Genomic DNA, 10,818 nt, shown 5'->3' on the forward strand with positions numbered 1-10,818 from the left:
ACTGTGGCATAATTAAGGGAAGATTTAGGTGCCCACAACCCCCCTCATCTGTATTTTACATGCTACTCCTGCCAAGGGGCCTACACCTCTCTTTGTGCTTGGTTGGTGGTCCCTTTAAGCCATAGGAGTTGCCCTTTGAAGGGAAGGAATAGAAGAAGAAGCACCCTGATTGCCATGGGGAAGATGGTGATGATTGGCATTCACAGTAGGAGAGGAATATGCAGCCCCTTCCAACATACGAGATGGGCTTCTGGGTGGGATTTTTATTCAGAAGCTAAGACAATGTATGCTCCTCAGCCATTGCAAATAGATGCCAATGATATAGAAATAGTTTTTGGATTATGAAAATAAAAGTACCTAGAACAAACACATGCAAGAAAAAAAATAACATACAGGCTTCGTGCAAAATGTTGTGTTCCTGGTGGGATCAAAAAACCTAAGCCCCTATAATAAGAATAGGGACTGTGTGACTGGTATTACCAAAATATGTAATGTTCAGTGTACAATCTCGGCACTATATATAAGCTAAATATACATTTACCCTTTACATACTATTTTGCTCTTATCACATAATTGCCAAGATCTTATTTAGAGAGCCTATAAAACAAACATGGCCCATTCATCATCTAAACCAGATCTTTAAAAGTTTTGGAACTAAACATTGCAATGAAATGTCCTGGTTTTTACATCCTCTTGCAAGAACAGTTTAGACTGTATTTCCTGGTCATTTTCTAGAAAGTTAGAGAGAGGAAATTCTGTATGACAATGACAAACGACCAACAAAATGTGCTGATAAAAACCTCTACTCTGCAGCCTTATAAGGAGGTAAAATAACATTCGATCATTTTTACTCAGACTTCACAGAAAGTAGATTTGATTACTATCTACTCTTTAGATTAGAGAAGGAACATTTTGTCAAGATCGATTCCTTGCTCTGGGCAATGTTCTCAGTATACTTTTTTTTCTAAAATGATAACTGTCAACACAGCTTTATGTCTTCTGTACTCAGAAATACAAAGACCTACATCTAGGGCTTCAGTTGCTGGTAATTCAGTACAAATCACTGCATTTGTAACACAACTTTCATCACATGGTGAAGTAGAGGAACAGGTGGCACTAGATGCGAGTATTTTCATGCTTTCTGGACTGTAAAAACAACAGTTGAAAGCAGAGGCGTAACTACAAATTGCAAGGCTTCTGTGGCCAAATGTTGATGGCGCCTACCAACTTGCTGGGCTATTATTGACCTTTTGCTTCTGCACTGGTGCACATCTAATAATAGCCTACCCTACCAATATTTTACCGTTATTAGGAACCCTACAAACATGATGGATGGGTCTCATACTGAACTTTTAATAAAAGCCATTTATATTGGTGGCTTATGAAAGTCACATCTTGTACATGTTTGCCTGGCAATGATACTTCAATGACCAAAAGTTTGTTGTTTTATCAGAAAGTCTGTCCTGAGCAATGATATTTAGCCCCTGTTGAAGCAGAAGGTAATAGGCACTAGTGGCTGAAAAAAATCTGGAAGATTTTAAAGAAAAGGAACAAAAGTAGTGTTTGGACAAAAAACATTGCATAATATATAATATACGGTGCACATTTAGGGTTTGGATACTTTTTGAGTACGTGCCGCCTAATGCAGATACATGCTATTTAGGTAAGGATGAACAACAGTTAATATTATGTATTTATATGGCATTGACATATTGCACAGCACTGTACCGTAATCCATAGTCATGTCACATTCTGTCTCTAGGAGAAGTTTACAATCTACCATATTCATTCATGTCTATGCAAACTCCAAGGCCAGGTTGGAAGAAATTAGAATGCCCTGATGAAACCTATGCAAACATACAAACTCAATACAAATAGTATATATCCCATTTCTGCACTATTTCTAGGTAAGGCTGAGAAAAGAGAAAGATGTTTAACCTTCCATGTGACTTTCTTATATCCAATATTAAAGGAAGAATATGTAATCAATATTACACAATGCTCACTATTTCAGTCATCAGGACATCAAAATGTGAATAAACAGACTACAATGTAAATTCATATATAAACTCTGGTTTACCATGGAATGGCCTGACACAAAACTCCATAATACTCACTTACATGTATACAAAAGCATTTAATCAATCAACCCAAAAGTTTGCTTTATGACTCTGCTTTCTTTTTGTGCTTATATTTATAAATTGCCCAAATCACTAACAAACTGTCACATTGCGAGTATCATAGAACACAATACATGCAGATGTTTATGTTTATAAATTAAATGTCATTTGTTTTCCAGCTGTTTTCCCCTGCAGCAGTGCTTATATCCCAAGAAAGCCCTTTCCTATACAAACATTCATCTGTTATATCCTTCATGTTTCCACTCAATCCCTCTCTCTTGGTGATCTTGTCACTCTCACTATATTCATTATATTGTGGTACACAATATAATGAATATAGTGAAAGCTGCCCCATTAGTACACATTTACCTTCAGTCTACCCATTTAGCTTTTTAATCAAAAACAGCAGTGTGTCTTCCATGTGTGAACATGTCCAATGCCAACAGGGCTTTTTCAGATCCTCGGTGTGAAACTGCATCTTCATGAAGAGCTCGCAGAAAACTGCTGCTGTGTATCCAGGGATAGCAAACCAAATCTCAGGTAACCAGATTTGCATGAGGCTGCCACAGCAGTCTGCAACAAATGTGCAATGATCTGCCACAGGTGCATGCAGCCGCAGGCAAAAAGTGGTTCCAAATGAGGCTGATTGAACACTGTGGATTACTGCAGGTCTGAAATGACCCAGGGTATCCTAATCAATGTTTCTTCCATGTTTATCAGCTACACCGATGCAGCAGTAGAATATTGTATGGTGTTAGCCATTGATTAACGCAGAAAGGAATACCCTTTTTTTTTCTAACAGGTCATTAAAGCATTTGGGATGGCTTATACAGGCTCCCTATATAACAATACATCCTGAAAAAGGGATCAAGCCATCCCCAAACTTTTCTTTATAACCTTATGTTATCCATTACATGTATTATTTTTAATACAAGGTATTTATATAGCGCCAACCAATATGAAGTGCTGTACAAAAAGGAGTTGCAAATGACTGACAGATACAATGACACAGGAGGAGGAAAGGACCCTACCCAAAAGAGCTTACAATCTAAGAGGTGGGGGAAGTAGCACACACAATTTTCAGATGAACCTTAAATATATCTAGTGCAAAAGCATTTTTAAGTTATGGTTATGGTAATGAAGGCTTAGAACATTCCTAGTAGGGTTGAAAAATGTCCACGTCTGACAATACCATTATTGCTGTCTGTGTCCTTCACTCCCAGTGACAATTGTTCTCCCAATTTCATGCTCTGGTGTCATGGGGACAGAAAGTAAGGCGACGTCTCCTCAGTTGGGTAAAAGAAAAAAAAACCTAACCAAAATTTTAACTACAAAACTGGCTGGAGCTAAGCTGTCCGTATTATAAAATAATTCATTATACCTATTATGTTACCTGAAGGACTGATGTACCTAGCCTATACATAAAACAATAGCTATATATACTATAGTAAGTTTAAATACATTGCTGATTTACTTCCAGCTGTAATGATGTCAGCCTATTAATCACAGCCAAGTAAGGAAAGTGATAATGAATGTTAGCACATATAGGACAGTGTTATCTCACACCTATGTGTTACATTGCCAAGAAAGATACACAGTGTGACTCCACATTGGAGCACTGTGGATGTGCTAAATTTGTGTAACCCTTTAACTTCTAAAACTCATGAAAGTTAAAGTAAACCAATCAGTACCAGAAGCATGAAATACATAGCTACAGATCTCCATCATCGGCCACAAAAATGCAAAAGGAACTGTAACCAGTTTTTTTACTGGCTCAAGTGATTTATATAAAATCGAAGATTTAAACAGCTGAAAGAGTGATTTATATGTAAGCATTTACAATTAGCATATTTCTTTCTATCTGTAAAACACAGGATAGGTATTGACCTGGAACTGTCAAGTTTTCAAACCCAGGAACGTTAATACGCCTCCCACTGTAACGAACAGATGTACATACCAGCAGACACATTTTGCAATGCAATATTAGATTACTAAATACCAGTTTAGAGAATAAAGTGAAACTACATTTGCTTTAAACACCCAGTCATACAGGGATTTTTTTTATTTGGCTGGGTATTAGATGTCAATATATCTTTTAAGCTAACATTCTGTTTCTTTGGTAAATTATCCCCAATGACTGATACTTTAGTGATGTCAGATAAATTACCATTATACATGTTTTTTTATTTAGTATTTTATTATGTTGAGTTGGTAGCGTTTTTTCTTAATGACACAGCAAATATGTGTAGTTATTAGAGCTTGTGTCTGGTGGGCGTCATTGGTTTAATTACAATAACTTTCAGAGCAGCAGAGCAACTGAACACATGCTGCACAATGAGATATGTATTTTGTGGTTACAAACAGCAGTCTTGGGTAATTTTAGTTGAGCTTTTGCTGTTCTGTGAATCTTGCAGACACATGGATTCACTCACAAAGGAACCATAAGCCATCCCGACTTTGTAATATGCTGCTTTGAAGTTGCTTTTCCTTTTGGCACATTTTAAGTGAATTGAAGTAGAAAGCATAGGGCTTTAATGGTCGACAAACATCCCCGAGCCCCTGAGCTCCATTCATGCCCGGACTGCTCCTTGGTACACTGAAAATCTCTCTTCCTAGCTTAATGTGTAGAGTCAATTACTTTGTAATTAGCCCCCTCCATGTGAGTTATTTAGACAAGCTCTACAATGTTGTAATAACTTGTTCTCTAAATTACTGCTATCGTACTTTAATAAATTGTGCAAAATCTGTTATTAGTCATGTTGGGTCTGTACACACAAGTAGATCAGCCAAGTAGAACCGAGTGATCCAATTGGTAACTGTTGGAAGCAGGGCCATCATCAGATGGATGACTGTACTGGGCCCCAATTAAAAGAGCTTGAATTTTGCAATGTTGGAACTTTTGGACTTGGGGGAGGGGGCAAGGAAGTTACTTAGTAAGGGGCCCAGACATTTCTAATGGAGGCCTTGGTTGGAAGTCCCAAAACACTGCATACACGTGTATGACATTCTGATTCATTTCCGAACGCTTATCTTAGATATCCCAATAACTTAGCTTGGAATCCCAAATAGATTTGACTGATCATTCTTACACATATTATGTGCTTTTAGTTATTATTTACCCCCATGTCCAATCTATCCACATTTGATTGGAAACTTGAAAAGCATTTGCATGGGATCAATCTGCAGTTGATGAACTTGTATCAGATAGAAAATCACATAAGAACTAATAACTATTCCATGAATTTGAGGCCTTTATTTGATTACCTAATGATACAAGATACTACAAGCTATAATGTACCATCAGATTGGATAACAGCTGCTGCATATTCCTGCTATGCAATGTATAGAGGGATATGAATGGTATAGGTTTAAGAATCAAATAACACTGTAACATTCCCTTTAAATAAGTGCAAAATATGCAGTGCCACGTCCCACTGAGCTGCAACCTTTATGCAATACTTAACTCATATATCTACAGCCTGGCTTTGATACAAAGTAACTCTTTTACTACCCAGGCACACTGCACAGTGACTCAGAAATCACACTAAGGAAAAACATTCTAACTGCATAAAAGCACCATTATAAAGAGAAGAGAAATACACAGCAAGAACCGACGTTTAAAGAACCAGTCACCCACTAACTTATTTTATCAGATTTGTGGAAGTATGGATGATCTTCACGCCAAATGCCAGTTTTGCAGCTGCCAATAAGTATCCTTAAAGTCAATGGCTTGGATAAATTATGAAGATTTAGGGTTCTGATTTCTCTTTGACATTCTTAATCTACATAAAAGTTCTGATTCAGAAAGGCTTGAAGCCCAGAAAAGTCAGACAACTTGAATTTTCAGAAGTATGCCAGAGATAGCAGTCTCCAACTCAAGTCTTCTTTCAATGGCAAGAGATTACTACCTCCATTCTCAGGCCACTTACATACCCTAGAGTCTCAAAAATTCCACTACAAAACAGGTGATCTCACCTATAGTAATGCCAAGAATATAAAGTAAAAGTGGCATTGGGGTCCTTTAATAAAGAATTCTGCATGACTGCAGAGCTGAAAGCTCTTTGGTTCACTATCAGCACCCATGACCCCCATAGGAGACTGATGGCTGATTAAAACCCGACATCTTACAGAAAGTGAAATATTAGTTTGTTTTGGGGATCTCTGACCCTTTTAAAGCTAAGTGACAACTGTCATCACTCCCTACTATCAGAGAAGACATTTCTCTATGACATATTATTGCTTCAGGGGACATGGGGTGAAGCCCAGTGCCAGTATACCTTTGAATGTTTTTACTGCTGCAGGATAAGCATCATGAAGTTTGTAATGCAAGTAGTATACGTGCGTAATGTTAGTAGGATCTTCCCATTTCCTATAGATCTACTATAACTATGTTCAGACCCTACCTATACAATCCATTTAAATTCCATCCAATTATGCAGGCCATTTAACCAAAGCTATTGGTAGAGATTGTACAATCAAATTCTAATGTATATGGTCAAAGTTATGTATGACAAGATTCCACGCCTACATTGAAGAACAGGCTATCTACTGGCGTAATGGAAATAAAGTTAGTTTGCAGCAAGTATATGATATACTAGAACAGATTCATTATCAAATTCCCCCAGCCATACAGCGGTTTACGCTAGCTGCTGCCAGTAACATTTTTATATGTATCAAGCTGCCAGTGGCAATGGATGCCAGGCATGGGAAGCTGTCAGGCCAGCACCATGTCACGTCTATTGCCCATTTATCACCCAGCACAGGAAGGGCTGACAGCAGTCTGGGAGGCTGACACTTGCAGAAACCTGTTCACAGCTCACTGTAAATAGGGGTCCCACAATACTGTTTCTGGAAGTAAATGACATCTACAGGTCATGCAATTTATTATTTACTATACTACTTACACCTTAGCTGAATGACATTTAAACTGCTAAAACACTGTGTACTATAAACTGCCATAGGATTCTTTTCCTACATAAAGTGCTGTTTAAAGTTTGCTGCTGAGCTCATCCAGCCTCTTTCAGCCACTTGTCCAGCATTAGCTGCACATGGTTCCTCTGTACCAACTTTATGATAGTGACAACTGCAGACTATGCCTGTGCAATGTGTGTCAGCGTGGTCACCTCCACCAAGGGTGCAACACAACAACACAAAAGTAGTCACCACTTAACAAGTAGCATGTGAACATAGGGATATTCGTGGCATTTATTCATTTAAAAAGGTATATAGCATTACCAAGTAAAAGCTTACACGAATGGGTTTAGATCTGCTTAAAATGTATTCCTTTTCAAAGGAGAAAGATGAAATGCTGGTTGGTTACATCTTGGGCAGGAGACTAAGTACAATTGGGAACAAATTACAAGGAGGAAACAGTGTGTGTGAAGTTATGATGGGAAGCAGCCAAGCTCCCCCCTTCCTGATAGAAGTAAAACGTGTACTCACTGTAGACATTCAGCATCCAGTTCCTGGAAGTTTTACAGTGGAGGGGTAGCATCCAAACTCTGGATCTCCAAGTATGGCTCTGGACTTTGTCAATATAGACAACCAGTCTCCTGGTAGCTCCCAGTCTTGGACCTTCTCAAGGTGGACAGACAGCATCCATTCCTTGGATCTTCTCAGTATGTATAAGCAGAATCCAGATCTTAAAGCTCCTAGTCATCCAGAACCTGGATTCTCCCTGATCCTTATTCTCCCTGATCCTTATTCACCCTGATCCCTATACAACCCACCCGGCCAAAGCATGTCAGCAGCAGCTGCTAATATCTCCAGATGCGTAAAATAAGCCAGATGCGTAAAAGTCTTTATGAAGCATAGGGGGACTTTCCTAGGGTAACTTTTCATCAGACTTCAGATCCAAAGTCTTTCTTGCTGCCTTTGACTTGCTGTCCCCAGTGCACCCCTGAGATCTTGCTGGGTGAAGTTGTGCTGAGAAGTTGCTGAGTGTTCTGCATAGAGGAGCGCAGCATCTCAGCCCGTGTGTGCGATCCAGGAGGAGCCTGGCTGTCCCTGGATGTGGCCCTCCTCCTCTCCTCTCCCCCATGTCTGTCCCTGGATGTGGCCCTCCTCCTCTCCTCTCCCCCATGTCTGTCCCTGGATGTGGCCCTCCTCCTCTCCTCTCCCCCATGTCTGTCCCTGGATGTGGCCCTCCTCCTCCACCCCTCCTCCCCTTCTCCAGGGAGCCCGGAAAACAACGACCCTTCTGTTGGCTTTGTCTCCAAGTGTGCCCTGCTCGGCACTTTCTCCGAAATAGAAAAGTCATTTTTTGTGTGTTCGGACAATCTTTTCTACATGGAAGGAATGATGATTTACTAGTGTCCCCAAAGCCTTGTAAAATAAGGGCTGCCTGCGATAAATAGCGTTCCACATCTGCTCCATGATTGACCTATGAGTTATTCCAACATTGGCCTTATGATTGCAAAATTTGCCAGGTTGGGTTTATGGGACAGAAAAGCAATACAGGGGGTTGGCGATGTTCATTAAAACTATAGAAAATAAAATTAAAAAATACAGATTCAGTATGGCACAGTGTTAGCCCCAATACCTGCTAAAGACTTCTAAAGTTTGGAGGTCAGTGGTACCCAAACTGCACCAATTTTCTGGGCAAAGTTCTTCAGTGACACCAATGATGGGGCTTTGATCATCCCGAAAGCACTAATGATTTTGCACTATTCCTGTCACTATCACCATACTGATGTGATGCAGTGCTATTTCAAACACCAAACCCAATGATGAGGCAGTATTCCTCCCAAAAACACAAATGATGTTGCACTGTGCTTGCCACTATCACCAAAATTAGGGCACCATTCCTCCAACTGACACCAATGATGGAGCACCATTCCTCCCAAAAAATCAATTATTTTACAATACCCCCACCCCCATTGTCACCAGTGATAGGGTACTTTTTCTTACACTGAATCCAATGATAGGGTACCATTCCTTCTAAAAACACCAATGACTGCATTATTCCTGTCACTGTCACCCATAGTGGGGCTCTAACCCTCCTAATGATACCATTGATGTTGCACTATTCCTCCCAATGTCACCAGTGATGGAGTACTATTTCTAACATGAAATTCAAGGATGGGGCACTATTCCTCCAATAAACACCAATAATGGAGCATGAATCCTACCAATGACACCAACGATTGCACGAGTATAGTGTCACTTTATCCACTAGTGGGACATCATTCCTCCTACTGACACCAATGACATTGCACCATTCCTCCTACAGTCACCAGTGATGGAATACTATTTCTAACACCAAGCCAAACAATGAGGCACCATTCCTCCCAAATCACCAATGACATTGCAGTATTCCTGTCACTATCACCATTGGTGGGGCACCATCCCTCCCAATGATACCATTGATGTTGCACTATTCCGCCCATTGTCACCAGTAATGGAGTACTATCTCTAACATGAAATTCAATGATAGGGCAATATTCCTCCCATGAACACCAATGATGGGGCATGAATCCAACCAATGACACCAACGATTCCACAAGAATATTAATAATACTCCTCCCATTGACAACAACCACAAGACGGTATTCCTTTATATTATCTTTTATATATAAAGTTCCAGCATATCATGCAGGATTGTGCAATAAAACAGAAGGTACAAACTACGATAATACAAAAAGGTTTCAACTATAATACTGAATACACCAACAATGGGTCACTGTTTCTTCCATTGTCACCAACAATAAGGCATCATTTCTCCTACTGATAACAATGATGAGGTGCTGTTGCTCACACTGACACCATTGATGGGGTACCACTTCTCCCACGATCACTGATAATAGGGGACAATTCCTCTCACTGATACCAACCATGGAGAATGTTCTCTCTGTTGACAGCAATGATGAAGTTCTGTTCCTTCCACTGACACCAACAATGGGACACTATTTCCAGCATTGACACCCATTGGGCACCATTCCCACCAGATATATCAATGATGGGGCATGATTCCCTCCACTGGCACCAATGAAGAGTACTGTTCCTTTCACTAACACAAGCTGGAGCAATATTTTCCCACTAATACCAGCAAAACTTATTCTTCTTACACACCAATGATTTTGCAATGATTCTGTCGATAAAATGTATTATATTGTACTACAAACATTAAGGTACTGTTCTTCTCACTGACACCAATCATTGGTAATTATTCTTCCCACTGACACCAACTACTGCATGAGTTACCATTTCTAACACAGACACCAACCATGGGGCACTTATCTTTCCACTGATTCCAACACTGGGGCAGTATTCTTTCCACAGATACCAAGGATGATGAACTGTTCCTTCCACTAATGCTGATTGTGCACTGTTCCTCTTATGATTCGAATAATAGGGCAATATACCACCCCCACTAACTACAGATGCTAGGTCTTATTTTGCTCCCACTGCTCTGCAACCATGGAGTATTTTGTATTTGCACTTATACTGACCAGTGATCCAAGGGCAATATTTACTCCCACTTATCCAGAGGCATTATTTGCTGCCAGTTATCCAGTATTCTATAACAAGGTTTAAATTTAGTACAATTCTTGTACCCTATTTGTTAATCTTCTGTGGCCTCTTAATGTTGTTGATCTTTTGCAGCCTTTTGGCTACTTTTTGAAATTCCTGGCTCACAGTCTCACACTCATATTTTGATAGAAAACATCTAACCTATTGTTTCCAACTGATATCTACA

General features: G+C 39.7%; 1 protein-coding gene across 2 annotated transcripts in view; it reads right to left on the reverse strand.

Annotated features, from left to right (window-relative positions):
• Positions 1-8,112, reverse strand: part of CHST3 (carbohydrate sulfotransferase 3) — a 73,985-nt gene extending 65,873 nt beyond the window's left edge. For both annotated transcript variants that reach the window (XM_072423279.1, XM_072423277.1), the window contains exon 1: positions 7,563-8,112. The gene's annotated coding sequence lies outside the window, so the exon portion shown is untranslated. The remainder of the gene's footprint in view (positions 1-7,562) is intronic.
• Between the last annotated feature and the right edge of the window lie 2,706 nt (positions 8,113-10,818).

The sequence above is a fragment of the Pyxicephalus adspersus genome, chromosome 10 (assembly GCF_032062135.1).
Source record: "Pyxicephalus adspersus chromosome 10, UCB_Pads_2.0, whole genome shotgun sequence".
NCBI classification, from domain to species: Eukaryota; Metazoa; Chordata; class Amphibia; order Anura; family Pyxicephalidae; genus Pyxicephalus; species Pyxicephalus adspersus.